General features: G+C 41.2%; 1 protein-coding gene and 1 long non-coding RNA gene across 3 annotated transcripts in view; one reads left to right on the forward strand and one right to left on the reverse strand.

Moving 5' to 3' along the window:
* HPCAL1 (hippocalcin like 1) overlaps positions 1-26,596 on the reverse strand; it is a 121,166-nt gene that overhangs the window by 86,447 nt on the left and 8,123 nt on the right. The window lies entirely within an intron of this gene.
* LOC143823911 (uncharacterized) overlaps positions 25,441-26,596 on the forward strand; it is a 114,144-nt gene continuing 112,988 nt past the window's right edge. Inside the window, exon 1 of the long non-coding RNA XR_013226642.1 lies at positions 25,441-25,701. This is a non-coding gene — a long non-coding RNA (uncharacterized LOC143823911). The remainder of the gene's footprint in view (positions 25,702-26,596) is intronic.

Consider the following 26,596-nt stretch of genomic DNA (forward strand, 5'->3'; position numbering starts at 1 on the left):
ACCCAGGTGGTTGCATGTGGGGGAGCGCAGAATCGAACCTGGCATGCCAGATTAGAAGTCCGTACTCCTAACCACTAAGAGCCTCTTGTGGCGCAGAGTGGTAAGGCAGCCGTCTGAAAGCTTTGCCCATGAGGCTGGGAGTTCAATCCCAGCAGCCGGCTCAAGGTTGACTCAGCCTTCCATCCTTCCGAGGTCGGCAAAATGAGTACCCAGCTTGCTGGGGGGTAAACGGTAATGACTGGGGAAGGCACTGGCAAACCACCCCGTATTGAGTCTGCCATGAAAACGCTAGAGGGCGTCACCCCAAGGGTCAGACATGACTCGGTGCTTGCACAGGGGAAACCTTTACCTTTACCTTACTCCTAACCACTACACCAAACTGGCTCTCAATCTGACAACAGAAATAGTTTACTCACAAAACACCCTCCAAAGCTTGACAGGCACTGCTACCAATAAATGTTCCAATTCCATGTTAAAATCAGACTCCGGTAGCACCTTTAAGACCAACAAAGATTTATTCAAGGTGTGGGCTTCCGAGTGCAAGCACTCTGAGGAAGTCTGAGTAAAAGTGCATACACTCAAAAGCTCACGCCTTGAATAAATCTTTGTTGGTCTTAAAGGTGCTACTGGACGCTGATTCTATTGTGCTACTTCAGACCAACACGGCTACTCATTTGAACCCATTCCATGTAATGAGACTTAGATCTATATAAATAAAGGAAAAGCGCAAGTTCCTTTTGCTGGCCTTCTGGTTTTGGGTGGAGAGACTGTATTCATGAGTTTTGCTGCTGGACTTGGTGGAGGGACTGCTTAGTTAGCCTTTGGGGACTTTGCTTCGCCCCGGCTTCCTCTGTGTCATGACTTTGTTTTTGTTTGTTTGCTGCACAGGGTGGAAAAATTGGGATTGCATTTTTTTCACATAGTAAGAATTTTTATTTAATGGGATTTCCCTGCTGTCTGCTTCCTTTGTGGTTACCTTCATTTTTCTCTTCATTTTATTTACACACACACTGGGCTGCTTTTTGTTTTCCGGTGATCTGTGTTTGTCTTTACCGCTCACTTAACTTTAGTGTATTGACCACTGTTCTCAATTTGCAACCCCCCTACTAACCTGCTTATTTTTTTTTGGGGGGGGGGTGATATGTGAAGAAAGCCAGAGCTCTGATTGGGCAAGGAGGGCTGTCTGTCTGTCCTACTCCTATTCAGTTGCATGTTTGGCCTATTCAGTTAGAAAACACCGGACATTTATAAGTCCGGCATTCTCTCACAGAAAGCACAAATAGCACCTTCAAAGGATAGGCATTTTTCAGATTAGGCGCCCAAAACTATCAGTATTCTTCATTATTCAGGTTCCAAAGACCAAGCTAGTTATTCAGATTTTTTCCCGATCTGATATGCTATTATTCCCAATGTGAAATCCTTGAAGGGGGCTAGAGGGACTGTTTTTAAGACTAATGGCACCAAAATTGCCGGGGAGCCAATGCTGCCTATCCTCTGAAGAACCCCCAAGTTTCAAGTTCATTTGTTACAGGGTCCAAGTCTATAGGCCCTTGAACAAGTGCCCCTTGTCATCCTCCATTGTTTCCAATGGGTGTGTGTGCGTCATGCTTTCTCTAGCACAAAAGCCAAAAGTAAACCACACTTGAGCATGCTGCAGCAACCACAGGTTAAATGTTTCTCATGCAAATAGAGCCAACTAGCCCAATGGAACCAATGCAGTCCATGTGGAGGGGGGGGGGAGACATGACTTTTCAGTGACTAAACTTTGATTTTCAACTGAAAAAAAAAATCAAGAACATAGTTTCTCACAATGAAAGAAAGAGTTCATGACTAATCTTGTCAGTTCTCGGTAGTGACAGGATTTATTCAGCCATGCAGGTTTTTTACAGAAATAGCAAATCGCATTACCGCTACACTCCAAGACTAGCAATGTACAATGATACCTTAATACCGATTAAATAAAAATAGTTCTACCTGAGTCAATCTGAGGATGGTAATACTGTGTAATCCCAAGCTATTAAAGGATGAACAATGTAATAGCAGTAAAACAGCAGCAGAAGCTTGCAGGAGATCAGAGATGAACCTTCCCTTCATTAGGATGTGCTCAAATGTCGAAACAATTCCTGCGAAGACAATATTTACTATGTGGCAAAGCTATTTTAAATTCAGAGCCCTTTGTCATAAGTCGACAACCAACAGGTTAGATTCCTATAAATCTGTTTTCCAAATAATGTGCACTGATAATAGGATTTTTCACAACAAATCTAAAGGTTTAAAAATCCCCAAAGTGGAAAACATAACTGGAAAAAATAAATCAAGGACAAGCGCCAATGTATGTATAATATGTATCTATAATATGTATGTATAATAAATAAATGAAATAATAATATTTGAAGGACATGCTTCTAAAGCCAGCAAAACTTCCAAAAATAATTTGTGAAATGACAGAGAAAAATAATCCTACTAGACATGGCCACTCCTTTGGAAAGCCCGTAAATAGCTCTTGAAATTTCAATTTAAAGTCCATAACATCTGAATAGATGAAACTTCCATCACATTGAGTTCTTCAGTACTTTCTAGCACTCCAGTGTTGTAACATTTATAGACATAGTGTGCCCTCTTGATTAATTTAATTGAACCATCCAATACATATTATACCTTTAACGACTGCCATACTTTAAGTTTATTTCTCAAGTCAAAGTCAAATGAAAAATTCCATAGGAGCTCATTCTGAACATTCATTTTGACCTTCATATACTTCAAGAAAAAAGCTGGAATTGGCTTTTGACCATTTCATATTGTGATTGTGATGGACAAAAACAATATTGCATAATATTAAGTCCTAGAAGGAGGGGCCCAGTGAGACACAAGGGCACCAATGGATGATTTTTACACGCAAACTTATACTTTTGGAATGATCACACTGATTCTAACTTTAAATTATTGCTGCTCGCCAACCACCTTTCCCACCTGTGATAGAGCTGTTCTGACCGAGCAGTGATCTCAGGGCTCTCTCAGCCTCACCCACCTCACAGGGTGTCTGTTGTGGGGAGAGGAAAGGGAAGGAGATTGGAAGCCGCTTTGAGACTCCTGGTAGAGAAAAGAAGCATATAAGAACCTACTCTTCTTCTGTCTACTATGACCCAAGGTCATCCCAGTGTTTGAAATAGACCAAACATTTTTTGTGAACTAGAAATGAATTCAAAAGGCCTGATTAGCTGTTTTAGCAAACCATTATCATGTGGCATAATTTGAATACTATGACACAATTTACAAATTTGCCACTGATTTACCTTTTCTGTATATCTGTATTCTCATGATTGTTTCATTTTGTTTGAAGAAGGGTGCCTGCACATGAGAGCTAGCACCTGGAATAAATCTTTGTTGCTCTTAAAGGTGCTATTGGACTCAATTTTGTTGGGTTTGAGTGAGATACCTCGCCTAATCATTTCACAGACTTTTGTTCAGTTTCACTTGGGGGTTCAGCTGGCAGCCATTTTAGGCTGACAGCAGATAAGTGCACACACCCCACTGTCAGCCCCAAATGGCTGACAGTTATTTCAGTATGCCAGATCACTTCTCTCCCTTTGAGAAAGCAATCCAGCATGCTTAAAAGGCTAGCAGCCCTTCTGGTCTTACAACGGAGCCTACAGACCTCTCAGCTGTCAAGGTGAAAGGGCTACAAGCCATTTCAGAACGCTTTTTACTCCCCCCTCCCAATCTTTAGGTGGGCAGAAGTGAAACAAACCAGCCTGTACTAGACTAATTTGGGGGGGGGGGGTGTCTGGGTTTGGGTACTTGGATCATGAACTCCCCAAACAAAATCAGAAATTTCTGGTTCACATTCATCTCTAGTGACAACTCCATTCAGAGTCAACCTTTTTTGCAGTTGGTGGTCATTTCTCATGATCTACAGGGAACAAACATTTTTAACAAGCTGTACTGCACAATTTCCTCAGAGGCTGGCTTCTAGTAAACAGAAGTCTCCAGTTTTCTATATTCCTTTGCTGTCTGTATTTTAAAGTCTATTTTAAGCAGCATAGTTACCTTTACTTGCTTACACCTATAACAATCAAAATGTACTTTAAGGACCAGATTACACCAAGAACTGTGCATAAAGGAAACACAAGTTGGCACAGCAGGAGGTATGACAGAACAATTATGTAAGAGCACAAATATGCAAACTTTGCCATACAGAAACATCCTTCTGACCATTTCATTGCATCAGAAGAACTCACAGTAGCATCCAGAATACTGAAGTCATTGGGCAGATCTGTAATAATCTGTTTTAAACAAACGGAGGGATATGATGACTACCAGGGACCGCTAAATAGTGCAGGATTCGTTTGGGGGAAATCCTGGATAAGGGATGAATAAAAGGGAGGTATAAGATCTCTGCAACCAAGAAATCAGAAGGAGTTTGAGACTGGGAAGAAAAGCCATGAAGTAGCTAGGAAAGATACTTAAGCATAAGGATGGCAACTAAGATCAAGATAATTCTTACTGTAGTATTTCCTGTTGCTATGTATGGGTGTGAAACCTGGACAATGAAGAAGACTTACACAAAGAATGCTGATTCACTTGAAATGTGCTGTTAGCAGAGATTTTTATTAATTCCATGGAACACCCAAAAGAGAGTTAAGTGGGTTTTAAATCAAATCAAGCCTGAACTCTCCCCTAGGAGAGAAAATGAGTAAACTGGGACTAGGTTTGGGCAGGAACCAAACCACAAAGAATATTGTTATGAATATTGCCCTGTGTGGTTTGCAAATAGACGTTCATGACAGGTCTACTGTCACAAATTTCCACAAACTTTTAAAGGCATTTAAAGAGACTCCTTTGCTTTCTGTTCCCTGCAAAAGTCACAAAAACAGCTGCTTCCTTGCAGCTCACCTGTTCCAAACTGCAGAAGATGGCTTGAAAATCAGTTGCTTTCTGCAAACCTATTGAAAGGGACTGCATTTTCCTGTTTTGTGTCTATCCCTAACTGGGGCTATTGTTTTTCTAATAATGGGACCAAGGTACAGGAGTCACTGAACAAAGCAATAATGCTGGGGAAAGTTGAAAGGGAAAGAGGAAGACCCAACATGGGATGGGTTGACTCAGTCAAGGAAGCCAAGGCCCTCAGTTTGCAGGACCTGAGCAAGGCAGCCTGTCCCCGAAACAGTTCAAGTTCCAAACGACAGACCAAAGCAGATAAATGAAAATAAACCTTCTTCCAAGGACCTCTTGCACACAAGTACTGCAAAAGCCTGATAGTTCTCCTATCAGGAGGAATTAGTACTACTACTGGCAGAAAGGGAAGCAGGTGCAAGATACCTCTTTGTCTCAAAGTGTGAGCTTCCAGCCACTGGAAAGAAGTTGCCAATAAAAGAATGAAGTTCAAGGACCTTATGGAGTCTCCTCTGAGAGATTTCAGTGGATCTCAGAGAGCATTGTGCCAAGAACATCTTTCCTTTCCTCTGTCCCACAGGAGATAGTTGAGTTTCCCAAAAGCTACAGAATAGGGGTGAGGCAGAAGCCCTCTTCCCCGGATGAAAATTCATCATCTTAAATCATACACAGAGATATCTCTTTCCCAAGCCAGTCCTTTCTTCTTACCCACATTCATCGCTTATCTTATCTTGTATGGGGCAGCAGGCTGTGCAGTTAAACTGAATTAAAATAAGTTACAATAAAACTAGAGAAAGAGCAATGTCTGTTAGCAAACCCTACAGCTTCACCTACAAAATCACTTGCCTACAAGCATTTTGTACAGCAATCTTCAGTCACTGGTAACTCATTTGTCATGGCACAAAGCCAGTACAAAGAGTTTACTTATGAAGCATCCACTGGCTCATTTTAATCAAGCTCTTCAACCAGTGTGACACTTCTATATTCAAGACATCAATTACCAAATAAACAAATTCCTTAGCATTCTTTAATACACAGACACACACATGTCCAAACCTTCTATTTCAGTTGGCTCTCATTATTTCATCCCCCTACTGTCTTGCCTTTTGCTTTTCATCCAATTCTTTCTATTCTTTCAGAACAACGGTTCTCAACCAGGGGGTCGATTGACACTTTCCCCAGGGGTCACCAAGGTTGCAGCTGCATCGCTGCGACTACCAATGTGCTGCCACTGGCGGCAAGGGGTCACAGCATTAGGAAGGTTGAGAACCACTGTTTTAGAATTTCACCAGTCTTTAGCAGCATAAAAACACATCTTTGTTATTCCTTTCCCATGGCAATGGGAGCAGAAAGATCAACCGATTCAACCCATATCTATGTTTTTTTGTGACTAGCTCATTTTGTTACTCTGATTTCCCCAACTTATCCTCACCCAATCTATTCAAAACATTTCACATTATTCACTAGTAACAATGACTATACAATAAACACTAGCTGCATGAACAAGCACACTCTGTATGTCTTGTTTACATTTAGTTGCTCAGAAGAAGATTTGTTTTTTTAAAAAAAAAAAACAACCCTGAATGTAGAAGCATTTTAGCCATGGAAATTCCAACATGGAATAGTCTTGCAAGAATTCCAAGAAATCATTAGGTTAATTTACACACAACTATAGGTCAATTTCATCCAAATTTCATACAACTTTCCACTTTCAACACATTTGTTTATGTACTTCTTCTGGGAATATATTCTGAAGGCAATGTAGAATATTTTTGTGGAACACAATTCTTGACGTGTGGCATATGCCTCCTATACATTTCATCTTTGTGAAATTTAATACAGCTTTGCTGGATTTGTTACGGTTTCAAAATGGTTCAGCATCTCCAGAAGTAGCAGTCAAATAGTGCTGGTGGCAACCTTCACAATCATGTCACAGGAGGGAACCAGACCAAGTAAGAGTAAAATCAGCTTTACAACAACAGGAAGGCAAAGGCTTCCTGAGAAAGAACAAAGGCTTTATTAGTCCCTAAGTTACTTTTTTTTATTGCTGCAGGACATGGCACACAAACCAATCAGAACCATTCAGACAATATTATCATGGTATACAAACAAAGATAATTTCCCAAGAATTGAACAGGTTTCCTATCTTCAGCATTGTACATTTTGGTGATTGTAAGAGTGGCGTATATACTACCTCTGACAGAATAGCATTTTCTTCTGTGGAAAAGGATACAATTTCCATAGATTTCCCCTTCCTATTGCAGACCCTACTTTGCCGGTTCTGTTCTGGGAGAGGTGTGTATGTCATTGACACCTATGAACCAGATTAGGGGGCATTTCAGTGAGCTGCAACAGGAAAGGGAAACAAATCCGTTCTACAAAGTCCATGGCTGATTAGTTGCATGCCAGTGTTTTTATTAAATGTAAATGTTCTCAAAATATTAATCCAACATCCAACACTCTCCATATAAAATGCCCCAGGAGTCTTATAGCAATGCCATTAACACACACAATGACAGAACAAATAAAAATGAAACTTTAAAACCACTTATTCCCTAAAAAGGAGTCGACCATGTAGAAACAGATGAAAAATCAACGAGAATCGTAAAAACAATTCTAGAACTCTGTACCAGACTATAGGAAGGAAAATTAATCAATGAAGTATGCTACAATTCATGTGAATAAAAATGTCTTTGATTTATGCTTGAAATGCTGTGGATCCATGGTCAGGCAAGCTTCTACTGGGAGAAAGGTCCAAAGTGTAGGCTCCAAGCAACAAAGTCAGCTCTGGCTCATGAAGATAAACCACTGCCATATGACTTGGCTATTGTAGACATTTTTCCTCCCCCTCCCTCCATTTGCCTTTGCTGTTAATTGGCCTCTGTTGATTGGTTTCCAGCAGGAGCAGGGCTTTCACCTCTGGGCTTTGCCACTTAACACTTTCTTTTAAATACGTTTGTGATGGGAGGGAACACTTTTCAAAAGTCTCTACTGATGAGCACCATTAGACACACTGCATTCAAAGTCTCTATACAGGTTTTCTGATGTTTTCTCTCACTTTTTTTCCCCCAAAGGAAGACAGGCAATGTTTAATCCTCACTTTAACAACCAAATTGCCACGCTTCTCCTCCTCCCTCCCTGTGAAACACAAGGCAAGCTAGAGGCAGAGATGGCTGATCATTAACTCTTTCTTGTATTAGTGCTTCTCACATTACTTAAAGAGGACCTGTACATTAAGGGAAACGGCTTTGCAGCATAAAAGCTCAGACAGATTTTAGGCAAATAAGAAATGAAGAGACCTCAGCACAAGGTCTGTGCTGGAAGAATGGGCACCTGGAAGAGAATGCCATGGGCCCACATTGCCTTGTTGAAGCTGGGAAATCCAGTCTTGCATATACCAGGGAATAAGTAGTGTGACTGCAGAGTCGATCCTCAGCTGTGCAGATTGGAGAAAAAAACCCAAACGGCATCAGAGTGGAAATTGGGGTCCAGGTGCAGATTCCTTTTTTTGAACTGAGCCCAACGAGTTTTAAAAGCCCAATGCAGATAAGCCCCTGGTGTGACCTGTACTAACCATTTAGTTTATTCTTCAGTTCACCATAACAGCAGGAAAACAAATACTCTTGGTATCTGCAAGGTACTCCCCAGGCAATCCCACAGGATGATCAGACTGCACCTCTAGACAGTTTTTAAAATGCATTTTTTCTTTCTGCTATCAGCATTCAAATTATAGCTATAGGATATCAAAAAAGGATCCATGATCCATTTGCTACTCTGTAAAAAAAGCAGTGTCGAGATCAATGGAGTTGCCTGGATTGCTACTGTTTTATCATGTCAGAACTGAAGATTTTAGAAAGCTGGACAAATTCAAGATATCCAGTTATTATATCCCCACACTATTGTGTGGGGCAAAATTCTATTCAGACGAAGAGCATGAAATTATTATTAGTAACCATTGGAAAGAAAAGCTATCACACAACTTAAATTTTCTCATACTGCTGGTTAGCAATCAACTGTATAAATTCAGTGACTGGAAAAAGCCAGAATTTAGGAAAACTATCATATAATCTGCTGGCATTCTACTTTCTCCAATGGCCAGTTTTGAAACAATGGATTAATATGATGTTAAATTTATTTGAAAGAATTTAGCATATCTAATATTGGGAAAAGGGATTGTCTGTAATAAAATGAAGTAATATCTTGCCTGAAAGTGAGGGTATGTTAACTTTATGACTAAATAGGTCAACAATTACGCTCCTGGCTCTAATAAAGATGCTAATTTTCTTTTTGTTAACATTTGAGCTTTTAAATTTCTTTTGCAGTGTAGGCAGCTACTCAATGTTTTAGGACTCTGTGGTTCAGATCCTAAGTTTTTATACTTAGAAGTTACAGGTGACTTAGAGCATATAGAGACACAAGGCAGATACATTTTAAACCAAGTATCATTCTATTTATTTGCTTTTTCTGTGTGTTTTAAGAACATAATATATGGTGGATCAGATCAATGGCCCATTGTCAGAATGCCAGACTTGTAAACAAGAAAGCCACTTTAAAAGATAGATTCTTTACTCAAGCTGTATCCTCTGAAGCTCAAAGACAGAGGCTTTGCCAGATCAAACAGTACATTATAAGACTCACATAACCCCCCCCCCCCCCAATAGTGGTTGGTAACAAGGCATCAAGGCTAAGACATAACAAGAGTCATCCCAGGTGCAAGTACGGGAACTCGGCCAACATGGAACGTAGATAACAGTCCCAGCCTGGGACTGACCTTGTAGCTTTCCATAGCGCCTATCTTCTAGAAGCAAGCAAGAAAATGGTTACATTAAATGGCTACAGAGATGCCAGTGTGAACAAGGCAGAACAGGGTAACACAACTCCAAATACAAATCATGGCAGAACCGTAGGCCTCTGACACCCATCTAATATAGTGTAGCACCTTGTTTCCAACAGAAACCAGTCAGATGCCAAAAGAAAGCAGGGCCTGACAACAATGGCCCTTCCCATTGACTGCTCACCTGCATGCAATCCTCATATCATCCTACTGCTGAAGCAGCAAACTCTATTGCAACCTCTAAAGCCAAGCATGCACCCATCCCTCTGCAAATCGCTCCTTTTCCGATTCACATCTCCTACACCTGTCTTCACATCTTTTGACAGCAGCTCTGGAACATGAGACAATATACTGGATTACTCCAGCCACCCCAAATGCCACAAAAACATCAGTTTTTCTCTGCAATGTCTGGGTATAGAGACTGCTTTTTTTAAAAATGGGGACAGTTAACCCCTAGGATACTTTGGCCACCTCATGAGAAGGAAGGACTCCCTGGAGAAGAGCCTAATGCTGGGCGTGATTGAGGGCAAAAGAATTAGGGGATGACAGAGATTGAGGTGGCTGGATGGAGTCACTGAAGCAGTTGGTGTGAAATTAAATGGACTCCGGGGAATGGTAGAGGACAGGAAGGCCTGGAGGATCATTGTCCGTGGGGTCGCGATGGGTCGGACACGACTTCGTACCTAACAACAACAAACCGCTGGGAAAACATCCCTGTCCGTTTGCAGAAACTTCTCCTTTATCTCTACATGGCCCTAGTCTGCACATATTTTGTTCTGCACAGTACAGCCATGTTGAGAATCTGATATCTAATAATGAATATGTAGAGTTGCTTTGAAAAAGAGGACAACAGCCTGAATAATTAAAAAATTATGGATGCAGATATTAGCCACCAGCCAGCCTTCAGAGATCAAAACTAAGAATGCTGCAAGTCACTAGTGTTTTGAGCCAATACTTAATGGTTTACTCCAAGTAATCTGAATATATCTGATTATTATGTACTTCTTATTATGCCATTAAATGTATTTCAAAATTCGTAAGTCATGACAGGAAGCAGGACTTGAACTCATACTGCTTGCAGCAAACACATCCATAATCAGATATCTTTCCTCATGAAAAAGTTTCACCACCCCCTTACTCTTTTTCTCAATAATAGTTTAGCTTTCAACTATTAGATGCACTCTGACATTGCAGGTAGCATCTGGGTGGAACAGGAGCCTTGATGCCTCCTGCAAGAATTATATTGCTTACACATGAATTCATGTTTGCAGGAAATTGAGAAGATAATCATTGATTCATTATGATACTGATTTAAAAAACCCACACATACACAGACAAGCAGCAAATCCTATCAGCTGTTAAAAACAAACATCTTAAATCTCAGTTTCGTATCCAAATATCTCTGCTTCGTGTTCAATTAATTACACTGAAGTAGAAATATGGAATTTGAAACAGTTTACTCATGTATACAGAGTATGATGAGCAAGACAGCTAGCCTACAGACCAGGAGCTTGGTTTGACCCACACACAGTATCTACCTATTCACACAAATTCCCTCCAATTTAATCTTCATCACCCCATTCTCACATAAGTTTTCCAGAAGTGATGTACAAAGCAATTAAGTTTTTAGCAGCTTTTAAGAAGTCGTAGCAACATGGAAAAGAGCTTTGTTCATTCAACAAACAGCCAACATTTGACTGGGAAGGCAAAAGTTTAAAATCTGCACTTGGTTGTCCAGACTGCACTGCAGGTAATTTCAGTTTTCATTCTTAGAATATAGAGCCTTTATAACGGTAGAGCAGGCCTGTAATGCAGAAAAGGACAGCAATATCCATGCTTGCTTGCTCTCAGAATATAGTAGTCAGAAATATACAGCCTCTGATCACGAAGGACTGCACTCCAGTTATATCATCTTATTAAAAGATGATTTATGCTAATACACAGAACATCTTAGAGCAATGAATTCAACAGGTTCCTTATACTCTGTATGGTGGAGCACATCCTTGGTTCTTACTGGCTTCATTAGATTCAGTCTAATCTACTTCCTCAGGGCTGTTGGGGATAAAATGGAGGAGAAGAGAACCATGAAAATTGCTTCTGGTCCCTACTAGAGAAATAAACCAGCTCAGCATATAGTCCAGGCTTATTTCCATATCCAAGACCAGGGGTAGTCAAACTGTGGCCCTCCAGATGTCCATGGACCACAATTCCCAGGAGCTCCCTGCCAGCGAATTGTAGTCCATGGACATCTGGAGGGCCGCAGTTTGACTACCCATGTCCAAGACTATCATGTTGGATCCAGAGTGCTATAGTAATCTAACATATGATTCTCTAGGCATGTTTAAAATCAAGACTTAAAACATTGATGGAAGTCCTACCTACTTGATCTTCAAATCATACGCTCTAAATTATGTTACAAAATCCTATCAAGAATCATCACCACTCAAAAAATGTGAAGAAGAGGAGTTGGTTCTTATATGCCGCTTTTCCCTACCCGAAGGAGGCTCAAAGCGGCTTACAGTCACCTTCCCTTTCTTCTCCCCACAACAGACACCCTGTGGGGTGGGTGAGGCTGAGAGAGCCCTGATATTACTGAAGAAGAAGAGTTGGTTCTTATATGCTGCTTTTCTCTACCCGAAGGAGGCTCAAAGCGGCTTACAGTCACCTTCCCTTTCTTCTCCCCACAACAGACACCCTGTGGGGTGGGTGAAGCTGAGAGAGCCCTGAGATCACTGCTCGGTCAGAACAGTTTTATCAGTGCTGTAAGGTGCCCAAGGTCACCCAGCTGGCTGCATGTGGGGAAGCGAGAATCGAACCCGGCAAGCCAGATTAGAAATCCGCACTCCTAACCACTACACCGAACTGGCTCCCAAGCAACTGGGAGAAGAAAAGGGATACAGCGAGGTCTATGGCATAGTTCTTGTTTTGACAGAGCCCCAACTCAAGTATGTTGCAAAATAAAAAAAAGAGAGACATAATGCCCTCATAAGCATAAACTTGTATGAACTTGGGGAGAAACCTTTAAAACAAGGAAGGATTGGCTCATTAAGCCCCAGTTAGATAATGCTAATAGATGTTTTTCATGTTAGCACATAAGATCATTCCTTTCAGGTCCGATGCACTCGAACTACCTAATCCACTCTCACAGGAACATCATCCCGACCTAATTTAAAATGACACAGAGTCCCAGAGTCGCAGTGTATCAATCCATTTGTTTAAACAAACATGCCTGTTAAATTTACACAGATGACTAATCCCCTGCATGATAAAACACATTTATACAAAAGAATGTCTCATGGATTTTACGGGATCTCTGATGTGGATAAGCCACAACCATAAGTCACACAATAAACAGCAGCTGCAAGCCTCAAGACAGACTTGCAAATTTAGGCAAGTCTGGGGGAAATAGGTTTCTTCAACAAATGAAGCATGGTTGCAAGTGAAAGATTAACCTCCAACACAAGCATGTTTTAGAGATATGCCAAGCCAGTAACAGGTGTGGATACAGAACAAAGTTTGAGTTCAGTGGTACCTTTAAAATTAACCAAGTTATATTGGAAGTATGAGGTTTCATGTGGAGGCACAGTCAAACAGAATATCCTTAAACATTACATATAGATAGAGAGGGTGAGGGGTTACAGCATCCTCATAAGCTTGCAGACTATTTAATTTCATTACACCTCTATGCCAAATGTATATTTTATGGCATTGGGGGGGTTGCATCAAAGGCTAGATATTTAAACTTCTTAAGCAATAGCTTTTGGTAAGTAGGTAGTTAGTAGTCCTATAGTTTGAGAAGATTTATTGTGTCTAAAGGTCAGTGACAGAATATATGTTATAAATATACATGGTCCCTAGTCCATTCCCCTTCACAGAAAAGTGTTGAAGGAGACTCTGTGTCCAAGGCCTAGGACAGCTACCACCAGACTATTGTAACCCACCACTAACCCCTTGGGAGTGGTGGGCAATAAATTGATAATAATAGTAATAAAGGTAAAGGTAAAGGTATCCCCTGTGCAAGCACCGAGTCATGTCTGACCCTTGGGGTGACGCCCTCCAGCGTTTTCATGGCATACTCAATACGGGGTGGTTTGCCAGTGCCTTCCCCAGTCATTACTGTTTACCCCCCAGCAAGCTGGGTACTCATTTCACCGACCTCGGAAGGATGGAAGGATGGAAGGCTGAGTCAACCTTGAGCCGGCTGCTGGGATCGAACTCCCAGCCTCATGGGCAAAGCTGTCAGACGGCTGCCTTACCACTCTGCGCCACAAGAGGCTCGTAATAATAGTAATAGTAATATAGTAATAATAATAAAGTTCCCAGAAGAGTTACCAACATACAGGTGGAGGCTAGATTGGCAGAGGATAGAGTCTACAGCAGGATTTCTCAACTGGGGTTTCACAATGACCCTGGAAGGGTTTCACCAAATGAGTGGGAGGTAATTATTTTTAATTTTAAAAAATCATCGTGATATGACCATAAATGGTCATGTTGACCTCACCCCATGGCCAATAATAGGTGTGGATGGGGTGGGGAGGGGTCACACCATACAAATCCTTGCTAGCTGAGGCTCTTCATTAACTCATTCCATAACATTACAATGTATGAGTAAAAAAGGCGATCTAGATATATATAAACAGAACAAATGCAATGAGATATGCTAAAACAGTGGTCCCCAACCTGCGGGCCGCGGCCCGGCGTCGGGCCGCAAAGGCCATGGCGCCGGGCCGCAGCTCCCTCTCCCCGCCCCCCCCCGGAGTAAAAAACTTCCCAGGCCGCAAGCTTGCGGCCCGGGAAGCTTCTTACTGCGGGAGGGCGGGGAGAGGGAATCAGGGACGGGCCACTATATTAAATATAAATTATATTTAATATAGTGCTTCTGCATTCTGTGAACATTTGGCAACATTGGTCCTTGTGCGGAATGGCCCAGAGAGGCAACCCAGAGTGAAGGTATGGTTCTCTTCACAAATAATCTGAAAATATTTCTGTGCTGTCCCTTCCTGTGCTGTGGGAGTGGCCTAGTGATGTCACATCTGGTGGGAGTGTCTGGGTGATATTAACTCTGGTGACAGTTGACCTTCAGAAGCATTGCAGGAAGGTGTGGCCTGCTGACATCACTTCCAAGGTTTTCCGAAGTGTGTAGAATGTTTCAGGGATTTCTCAAGAGTAAAAAGGTCAAGAAAGGCTGCTCTACAGCCTCACAGTCCTGCTGAGTTCTGCCCTCTCACCAAACTCTACCCTTCTTAGGTTCTTCCCCCAAGCCTCCAGGAATTTCTCAACTCAGACCTGGCAACACAAATAGCCAGAACTAGGCTAGATTAACTCATGGTCCAAGGCAACTTTATATACCCATATGTAATACAAAATGTGAGATGCTCTAACCATGAATGGTATTACTACTACATTAACTACCACATTCTATTAACACTTCAAATTAATTTTCGGGTATGTGACAGGAACTGCCAAGAATCTAGTATCTCCTGATTTGATTTCAAGGTGTTGATTAAAAAACTGTTATGAAAGTAATTCAGTTCTCATATTTGAGCCATATTCTATATTATCAGGATATAAACACCCTCCATCCACAGAGTAAGTGAGGGTGAAGCTTCCCGAAACCACTTGCTTCAAACATACTCCTTCAAAACGTTAAGAAGTTTAGGAAAAATCCCAGAATCAGGGAACATGTAATATTGTAAAGGTAAAGGTATCCCCTGTGCAAGCACTGGGTCATGCCTGACCCTTGGGGTGACGCCCTCTAGCGTTTTCATGGTAGACTCAATACGGGGTGGTTTGCCAGTGCCTTCCCCAGGCATTACCGTTTACCCCCCTGCAAGCTGGGTACTCATTTTACCGACCTCGGAAGGATGGAAGGCTGAGTCAACCTTGAGCCGGCTGCTGGGATTGAACTCCCAGCCTCATGGGCAGAGCTTTCAGACTGCATGTTCTGCTGCCTTACTACTCTGCGCCACAAGAGGCTCTTATGTAACATTGTATTAGATCTCAATTAATCGAATCTTGTAACCTTTGAAAGGCAACAGATGGTCTTATTATTTCCCCCTTCTTCCTGTGTTTGGATTACAGTACATTTGTTAGCTGACAATGGTTGAACACGAGTTGCAGTTGATCATAACATACGGAGAAGAAGAGGAAGAGAAAATTTTAAAATGAGGACACAGTATAGAACTGTGTCCATTGCTTAGTTCATTTCCTCTTAATGCTAAACTGTTTCCAGTAAGGATAACATAATTATATCTATACACATTAACTGCTCAGGACGTTTGATCACTTCCAACCCTCTATGCTTCCCAACCCATCAGGAAGCTAACTGCTACAGTTATTACATTTTGCGTGGAGAAGAACTAACAGCTTTGTGGGAAGATCGGGGGAGGTAAAGGAAAGGGAGCAGGAAATTAATATGCTGTTGTGAAATTTTCTAAGTAGACTCGCAAGCGGGGGTTTTTTTCCTTGCAAAATGACGTTGAATGCTACAAATGAATGCTTTGTAATTTGAATAGGAAAGCAATCAGAACCAAGCAAGTTTATAGCCTTGAACATCTGGAAAACAGAAATTAAAAATCACAGAAGTAATTAAATGAGACATGCTGAACAAAAACATGTTTTAGGAAACAGTTTGTGGCATACTACTTGTCACAGAACAGCATGTATACACTTACAGACAGATCTTACTATGCTCCACGGTACTACTTTTAAGTTATGCAGTACAGTTGTGCCCTACATCTTGACATTTTTTTTAAAGAACACTTCTATGGATTATTACTACTGCAGAATAAGCCATATCTGCTAGGGTCTCCCAAAGTGGCATTCCTGGACACCCATAGCACTCACGGGCATTTCTCCATCCCACCTTCACAAACATCAGGAAAATAGGAAGTGCCATTATGGATGCAGGATACTGGCTGCCTTGATGCAAGTGAAACAGCTTTTCACCTGGGCCATCCTCTCCCCTTGGGCTTCATTTCATTTCACATGCCCCATCCTCTTGTGCGAGAATGGAAGTGCAGAATAACGTGAAGATTGCCACGCTCATCTTTTTTCTTCAATATCATGAAGCACTAAAGAGCCCTGTTTTGGTCTACTGACTACTACAGAAACCTCACCTTTCACTTAGTGTACGATTCTGCAATCTAGGGCACTGACAGAGCACAGCAGATATCTCTTAAGGTTATTAAGAAAGCACTCACAACACTAGGAGCTCGGGGAGGAGGGCTGTCAGGCTTGGAAATGGACTGATATAGGGATACAAGGCCAAGCATAGGGATACAAGGCAGTCTGGACTGTGAAGAACTGTCACAACATCTGTGACAGCTGTGGCTACATCTTCAGAAGCTGAACTGTCTCCATCCTGATAGATTCAAATGGGTAGCCGTGTTGGTCTGAAGTAGCACAACAAAGCCAGAGTCCAGTAGCATTTTTAAGACCAACAAACATTTATTCAAGGTGTGAGCTTTTGAGTGCAAGTCTGAGGAAGGGTGCTTGCACTCGAAAGCTCATGCCTTGAATAAATCTTTGTTGGTCTTAAAGGTGCTACTGGACTCTGATTTTATTGTCTCCATCCGGACTGGGGTGGAACTAAACTCCGTGAAAGAAGCAAGTGAAGAGTTGCAGCTACCCACTTAATAAAAAGTAGTCAGAGCTTTTGGCTATCCAAAGTTGACTATTCAGTGGTAAACTCTGTCAACATTCACAATCCCAAACTGTACCAATTTTCCAACCAAGTCTGAAGACAAAGGAGGCAGAAACTCACCATACAATTCAGTTTATTTATCTAGGCAGCCACCTTGAATATCTGATCACAATATACAAATAACCAATACTATCTGGAACTTGAGAAGCTCATCACATAAAACTTTAACTGGGCTTCTACACATCAATTGCATGGCATCCTCAGCAACATGCCACGTAAACTCTTCCATCATCATTTATAGCTTACCTGTTTTGCCTTTCACTACTCCTGTCTCAGCTAATGTATCTTGATTCCTCTGAAAACTCAAAACTTTACCTCAGGTTTCAATGTCACATCTGGCTAAAAACACAGCATTGGCCTTTAAACTAATTCTCATACATAGCAGTTCTTTAATCTCATCCAAGCATAATCTACTGTAGAACAGAAGTGGCCAGACTGACTGGGACTCATGGCAGGGACTCATGGTAATTGTAGTCCACGGACTTCTAGAGAGCCACGGTTTGGCCACTTCTGTTGTAGACTATCCAGACGAGAGAATGAACAAACAGGGACCTGTATAGGATCTTCGCTATGCCTGACCTATTAATGACAAGAACTTTGATGAGCTACTTAAATATCAACAAAGCCCAAACTATTTTCAAACAATTATTTAGTCCCAATCACAGTGAATGACTTTTGGCAATGAACTACAGCAGACTGTGATAAATCACAGTTGCACACAGTTCTAACAGCCTGAATAAAAGCCATGTGAAACAATGTCAATACTGAAAGAAGCTGACAATCCTAATTAAATGAACACTACTGTAATTGTTATTACTACCCAAGAAATAACTGGAAAAATGTTTTGAGAATGTCATCCTGAAAACAAATTCCTTGGACTGAATCCAGTACTCAGGAGATACAAGAATTAGAGATCTTCCCCCTCCCGCAGAAACCCTTTTCCAGTCTCAGGAAGGTTAATCTTCAGGGTTGTGAGATCCACATGGACTAACAGCTAGTTGGATTAACTATGACACTGAGAAGGGATCTGGAGTCAAGATCACCCCATCTACGTCTACCATAAGCAGAGCAGCACTTACGAAGAGGAGAAAACAAAGCAACTAGTGGCTTACTTGTGAGAAGTCCTTCTCCCCAGAGGTATAAGGAAGATATCTTTGGGTGTTTTTTCACTTTTTTCCCTTCTGACATCCTGTAGAGGGTGTGTCTTCTTGCCCCAGTTCAAGACTGCCGAACTTATAACTCACAAAGAGCAAGAATCAGCCCGTAAAGGAAAAATAATACTCTAAAGATGAGATTAAGATCGGGCTCCCCTCTCCCCTTAGGGTTGGGGGCAGTACTAGACTGGCCTGACTCTACAGATCCCCAGTGACATCATCCCAATTTTCCATCAGCCGTTTTTGGTCCACCCACCAGGCTCATGTGGGATAAAAATTTAAGTTGTGTATTGCCATAAATAGTTGTGAGTTTTAGAATGTTATTTTAATAGGATTTTAATGAGGGTTTATTGTTATTGTATGGATTACATAATGAAATTGTAAACCACCGTGAGCCAGTCTTGGGAGCAGCAGTCATACAAATCCAATTATAAATGAATAAAATAAAACACTTGAACTTATAACAATACAAACTCAGAAACAGGCCAGAAAACAAAAAGGAAAGAAAGAATATCAACTTCTAGGGAGGGATGAAGATGTACCTCTAGGGAGAAGGACCCCTTCACAGGTAAACCACTGGTTGTTCTCCCCCAGAGGCAAAAGGCATCTTTGGGATTTCCCCAAGCAGTGTCCCTTGTGGATAGGAAGTTGTGTAGGTTGGAATACTCTTCTGCAGAACTGCCCTGCCACACTGAGCTTTATAGTATCTGGTGAAAATTGCAACAGACAATCAAGTTGCTGCCTTGTAGATTTCTTCAATTGAGATCTGTTTGTTGGATGCTACCATGGCTCACATGGAGTGCACCAGGATGCCCACTGGAACCGTATTACCTGATGCCTTGTAGGCCTCAATGATGCAATCCCTGAGACATCTACTCAGAGATGACTTTGACATCTTGGTGCCTTTATTAGGATTAGATATCACAATGAAAATGCTCTGTCTTTCTAAATTACACAGTTCTTGACAATTTTAAATATGGCAGGAAATATAGCCTTTTGATTAATAATCACAGAACTGGAAGGGGCCACGCAGGCCATCTAGTCCAACCCCCTGCTCAATGCAGGATCAGCCTAAAGCATCCAGGATCAGTATCTGTCTAGCTGCTGCTTGAAGACTGCCAGTGAGGGGGAGCTCACCACTTCCTGACGCAGTCAATTCCACTGCTGAACTACTTTTTTAATGATAGATATAGATTACCTTTAATGGAATATAATTCAAATAAATACAGATAACCACAACACAGAAGGACATAGGTGATATCCACTGAAACCTGATGAACAGACAAGGATTTTTGCAAATACAAAATATTGACTTTTAACATATAATATATTATTATATTAGCCAACAGCATGATTTTTCTCATTAAGCAGAGCCTTAAGAATTTGCCGTATATTCCTGCAATTCAGTCCCAATTTGGTTATATAGTCTTGAATCGGGATGAATTGGCTGCAAAGAACCAGGCAGACCAAGATGATGTGTGGGAGGGTGGCAGGGACACCACAAGGATGAAGGCAAAGTCTCTGAAAATGGCAAAACCTGCCATGAGTTACTTTTGAAGAAAGACATTTAATCTTGCTAAGAGTACTGTTTTCCTTGCCTGAAAAGAATCCAAGGAATAAAAATAAGAGGGCAACATTTTGTAGTTAATGGGGATGCCCCCAAAACTGGGGAGCAAGGGCTATAGGAAGCTGAGTTATAAGTTGGTGTTCTAGATCTTCAAGTCTTTGAGCAATCGTTTTAAATATAGATTTTTCCTCTTGTCCTAAAGATACATCCCTGTGGTTTTAATCCTGAAAAGCATTTGATTACACCAACCTGAAATGAATGGATCACTAAGCATATCTGTAAGCAAGCTTCCAGGAAAAGCAGTGAAGTAAATCTTTAGCCGGTACTTAATGGTCCACAACCAGGTTTTGGTCACCAGTTGCTGCTTGTCCAGTTCAGCTATTATTGTAAGATTGGATACACTTCTGGAGCCCTTCTTTTTTTACCAATGAAAACCCCCGGAAACAATTCTCCAGTTTTGAGAAACCCCAGAACTGGTGAGATCATGCAGAATATGGTTGGGAAGCATAGCTGTGTGCACACCCAACCTCCAGGTACATCACTGGCTATCTGGGGGTGGGGCAGCTTGACATGACCATATATGGCCATATTACCCAATAAAGGCTTCACAATTTTTTAAAATATATTTAAAATTAATGAACTCCCACCCATTTAGGAAACCCTTCCAGGGCTATCAAGAAACCCCAGGGCCATCAAGAAGCCCTGGTTGAGAAAGCCTAGGCTAGAGCATGAAAGGAAAAGTGGGTAAATTCCTTAAGTGGAGATCAAATCATAGTAAATGTCGATGTTACATACTCTGTATTTTTAAAGAGTACAAGTGAAGAAAAATAGAAAAAAAATTGCTACCTTTATTTTTACTCACAGCCCCCCCCCCCCCCAAAAAAAATCTCTCATTCTGTTCTCATTCTCTGTAGTGGCTCCTACACCATGGAATACTCTGCCTGAGAGTACTACTTAGACCCCCCCCACACACACACACACGTCTATTGTTTCATGAAATAAGGAAAGCAGAATTCTTCAAGAAAGGCTTCTATGTAGGAGCAAGGCTGCTGTGTTATGATTCAGCTCAGGAAGTGACTTAGTAGGAAGAAAGTTCTTCCTACACTGCCTTTTGGTCTTTAACAGATATGTCAGCATGTGCTATTCCCACCCCACCCCTCCAAATCCCAGACCAGCTGTATTTTTTTTTTGTCTTACTAGGAATCTTTGCTGTTAGAATCAAACATTATAACATGTAAAAAAAATCACTGAAATAATACAAAGGTTATCATACTTGGAATCCCTCTTGGGTCTCAGTAAGAAAGGCAAACTAGAAAATGAAAAACAAATAAAGTACGAAGGTACCCTAATGATAAAGAATCTTCGAAGAAAAATGAGTTCCATTCATACACTTTAACAATACTCCAATGTTTTGAAATGAGTATATAATCAGCTCTCAGTCCACTTCATTCTAGACAGCACAATGTGTTTTGGACATATTCAAGCCAGGCACTGAAAGTTTTGAGACTGGGGAACAGTCACTAGTTTGGCTGCAATTAGATCAACAGGCAACAGGCAATGACAACAAATTTAATTTGTGAATATAATGTGCATTGTAGTACAAGATGGTGGGCTTGTTTTTACCAATAAGGTGGTAGCTTGAAGCTCCAAAGCAGAGAAAGAATGCAACCCCCCCCTAAAAAAAAAACAACACCCTGGTGGTAATAACCTTCTCATATTTAAAGTGCACCAACAGCAAATGCAAGGCTATCAAAAGTCATTTGCAACAGTTAGTTCTAGAGTATACTTTTAATTACTGGAAAGGGGCTTAATGTACACAGAGTGCAAGATGGACAGCTCAGTAAAATTAAGATGGATTGCAGTTATTAGAGCACCTTCAACAAAACAGGATTCTCCTCACATGCTGGTGGGACGTCAGCCTTAAATATAAGAGATCTAGTTAATACATTTTAAAAAACTGAGGCGAGGGAAGCATCATACAGTTGCAAGTTAAAGGTATCTGGAAACAAATCAAGATGGTTCAATGAATCATGGAAAGACAAGCTTTGCTTCAGACCCATAAATATTCCCCGTTTCTAGCTTGAGAAACATTCCCAATTTCTAGCTTGAGAATTTCTAGCTTGAGAATTTCTAGCTTGAGAATTTCTAGCTTGAGAATTTCTAGCTTGAGAATTTCTAGCTATCACTCCCTAACAATTTTAAATTCTGTTTGCTTAAAACGGTTTACAATAAAACATGCATCTATGCAATCCATGACATATGCCAAAGGCTTAAGACATCGGCCAAATACATTTCCTTATGCACCAATCTTCATTGGAAAACATACGTATGTATACTGAACAAACACCAAAGTCTACATCAGACTATGACATGAATATTCTCCATTGAGAGGTTTTGTTTAATTGTGTAGGCCCTCTGATGTCTTTAACCCACCCACATGGGTGTTTACCAGAATTTAAACATGCATATCCTGTAAGGCACAATGAAACTGCTCCCCTTAGGACCATATCACCAGGTCCTCCTTCCCACTAAAACATCCACTCAGCAACACAGACTAATTTCCTGAGAATGAGGGTTGGGAAGAGGCATATAGTGGCCAGCAGGCCTGGAGAAAGATGTCTTGTTCTTTTAATCAAGGTTTGATGTGTAGAAATGATCAGCTGAAGCTCTTTCATAGAGTGGAGATAAAGAACATAACTTGGGGAACAATGTCTTTTTATGCCCCTATAATAAGGGTAGCTAAACTGAGGCTCTCCAGATGTCCACTGGCTACAACTACCATGAGCCTCTACCAGCACAGCAAAGCTCATGGGAACTGTAGTCCATGGACATCTGCAGAGCCACAGTTTGGCCACCTCTAATCTATGGTAAGAGACAGGGCAATTTTCTTCAGGTCTTTTGGTAAACCTATGGATATCTTTTTAAGGGACAGTAGGCTGCACAGTGAAAGGAACAATTGTCTACCTGTTTTCTTTATTGTAAACCGCTTTAAGCAATAAAAAAAGCAGTACAGTAGACAAACAACAGCAACCTACTCGGAAGAAATGTGTGTGACATTTTTACAGGTGCTGTTTCCCAGATCTTAAATTTAGCAATGGAGAAATCTATCTTAAGTGCAGAAAGGTCCTGTATGTCGGGGGTCGTCAACCCCCGGTACGGGCCGCGAAGGCTGTATGTCACATGATTTATGTGGTTTCGGGGGTGCCAAGAGTGCACAAAGCAACAAAATACAGAGCCACTAGATTCTGATCTAAGTGACATATAAACAGCGTAGAGCACTATTCATTCAAATGCACACTTGCTACCTGTAGAATTATTGTTCTTAGTCAGATTTCTCAAAAGTTGAGATAAGTGGTTAAAGTAACTTTTTTCTATGGAACAATCCTAAATGCTCTTTTCCTTTCCTTTTATTTGCTTTTCCTGCGAGCACCACATATGCTAAAAAGTTCCAACGATTTCTTGACATTTCCAATATTTTCCTTTATAATTCTCATCCATTTTCTCAATAATCCTTGGCAGTGATACACCATCTAAAAACATTTTGTACCAGTTTTCTCTTAATGTCTGTTTGACTGTAAACTTGCTTTGTTTATCCCAAAACTGTTCCCCTTGTAACACTGGTATTTGCTCTTTTAATATTCTGCATTCATTTAATCATGCAGCTTTCACTTGTTCTTCTGTTTCAAATTTAATTACCTTATATTATTGATAGTAGGAAATGATCTTTCTGCTTCGTAATTGCTTGTTCAAACTCAGCCTTCTATCTGAAGGTTCCACCTTCCATATTCATTATTTTCCTTAATCTTGAAACTGATTAATGGCATACTAGCCATTGAATGTTGAATCCTTCATCTCTAACAGGCATGCTATACTGGCAGTTTCTATGTGAGCAACACTGGAATGCTGAATTGGTACTTTAGGGAGGGACAAGGAATCTGTCACAGATATGGCGAGAATTCTGTTAGACTTCAACAAAAAGATCACAGAAGATGTTAGAATCATAGAATCATAGAGCTGGAAGGGACTTCCTGAGTTATCTAGTCTACACTATGCACAACCCTATTGCTCATCCACTGTCACCTGCCACCCCCTTGAACCTTCACAGAATCAGCCTCTCCGTCAGATGGCTATCCAGCCTCTGTTCAAAAATATCCAAAGATGGAGAACCCACCACCTCCCGAGGAAGCCTGTTCTACTGAGAAACCGCTCAAAACTGTCAAGAACTTCTTCCGGATGCTTAGACGGAATTTCTTTTCAATTAATTTCTTCCCATTGGTTCTGGTCCATCCCTCTGGGGGATGGATGTATGTTGTGGCACACATACATACAACAAACCTGGCTTTTCAGGAAGATATGCAAGAAGTGAGTTTAGAGATCCAAAACAGAATAGCCTCGAGGAACACAATGAAAAATTCAAAGTGATAACAATTTTATGGCCGGGTGAGGATTAGAAGACATCTAACCCATTACCAAGAGCTACAGTTTGTCTAGGCCCAGGAATAGAAGCATTGCAGAACTGAAAGTATGTCCAGTTTTGCAAAGACACAATTCAAGGATGGGGGCACTGGTTGAGAGCCAAAAGTATGAGAAACTTGTAATCGTAACTTTCAAAAAAGACTTCGCTAGTATAAATAGTAGACAGAATGAGCGAACACTTTAAATATATATTTTAAACGGTATCTTAATACAGATAACCTGGCATAGTGTTTGAAGTTAGAAGATAACAAGTGTGGGCCTGCAATACTCTTGGAAGGAATGCAGCCTCCCCACACCTACTTGCTGGGCCTAGCATGGATCATGGGCTGTGCTGCTGCTGGCAGCAGGCCCAGAACGACTTCTGGATTGGGACACAGCTGCCAGGCTCAGCAGGGCTCCTTGGCTGCGTGACTCCTGACACAGAGCCCGGCGAGACTCCCAGGCTCTGTGACTGCTGACACATCTCCCAGGCTGCTTCTTCACTGTTGCCAGGACTTCCCAGGGACCCCTTATTCTTCACTCACCCCCATGCCCAGCATAGCACCCAGCCTGCCTTCACTGAGCTCAAATCCCCAAGACAAGAGCACATAAACAGAACCAGGAACAGGGAACTAGACTCTAAGATAACTATGTCTTTGGAGTACTTCCATCTGTCCTCAAGGATTAAATCTATCGTCTTCGAACAATGGCACGTTCTTCCTGGATTTCCGGATGTCATCTGCTTCCTTTGATAAGGTTAAGACAGATACGTACCCTTAAGCAGTGGTTAGTTTCTACAGGCATCAAGAAGCCCACTCTGGCACAGCAGTGGAGCATTTTGCTTGTGATTGACGTACGTTGACATGGGTTACCAAAGTAGTAGAAGAGTCAGACGTCAATTTTAAACTTTGCCCTTCTTCCTTTTCCAATTGTCAAACTAGAAATGTTGCCTATGCTTTCATCTGCAATTGTGCTTCACTAAGGACATGCATGTATCCAGTCACCAATGGCTCAACACTTTCAAGAACAACGACATTGTGGTTTTGAAGGTTCATCAACAACATAGATATGATCCTCAGGACTTTCAGAGTTTGTGAGTACAAGGAGTGTCACTTTATTTTTAGCTTGTATACGGATGTGCGATTCAGCCGCTTCGGCAGCCAGCATCACACTGCGGCGGGGGGAAGGGCGGCGCTGGCTGCGATTGGCGGGAACGGCCACCGAAGCGGCCAAACCGCACATCCCTAGACAGCACCTTTATCAGAGTTGGGCATTTTTATTTAATTGGATGTTTCCCTCTAATTCTTTGTAGTTTGGTTGTAATTCTACTTATTAAGACTTGTGTCAAAGTGTTTTCAAATTGCTCTTCTAATAGGAAAAACCTCATAGTCACAATGTAACATGGCTAATTGCAATATGCCTTATTTAATGGTTTTGATGTTTGTCCTTTTAATGTTTACTAAATGTTTTTGAATCATGTCCTTTTAATTAGAAGGTGAAGAAATGAGTGGCGAAATAGGTTTTGTCTCTTGCTCAGTTTAATGGCTCAGAGGACTATGTAAGAAAATAACCTCTGGCTGGTCTCCCTATAAGTAATGTTAGTTCATAGGATTGATGGATGGACACATTGTAGTATTACTACAGCTGTAGTATTAGAACATAATTCAGACCTTGTCTTGGTCTTATAAAGACTGAGATTCAACCATACTGATCTTGTTGCCATTCTGAGTCCATTCCGGTTTTTCTGACTGATAAGCTACCAGCACACATTGTACTGATGCATGGTGGGTACCATATATCTAACTATGACTTCCACTGTTTTTAGCTAGTGCTGGTGGTGAATATTGATTAAAACTGGTATACTATGGAATCCTACAACATTGCTACGTGGACTTTTCACTCTGAATTGTTTTTTTTTTTTTTGGGGGGGGGGGTTGCCAAGATTTGGATGCAGAACAAACAAGAATATATATATAATTCTTCACCTG

Source organism: Paroedura picta, chromosome 1 (genome assembly GCF_049243985.1).
Source record: "Paroedura picta isolate Pp20150507F chromosome 1, Ppicta_v3.0, whole genome shotgun sequence".
Taxonomy (NCBI): Eukaryota; Metazoa; Chordata; class Lepidosauria; order Squamata; family Gekkonidae; genus Paroedura; species Paroedura picta.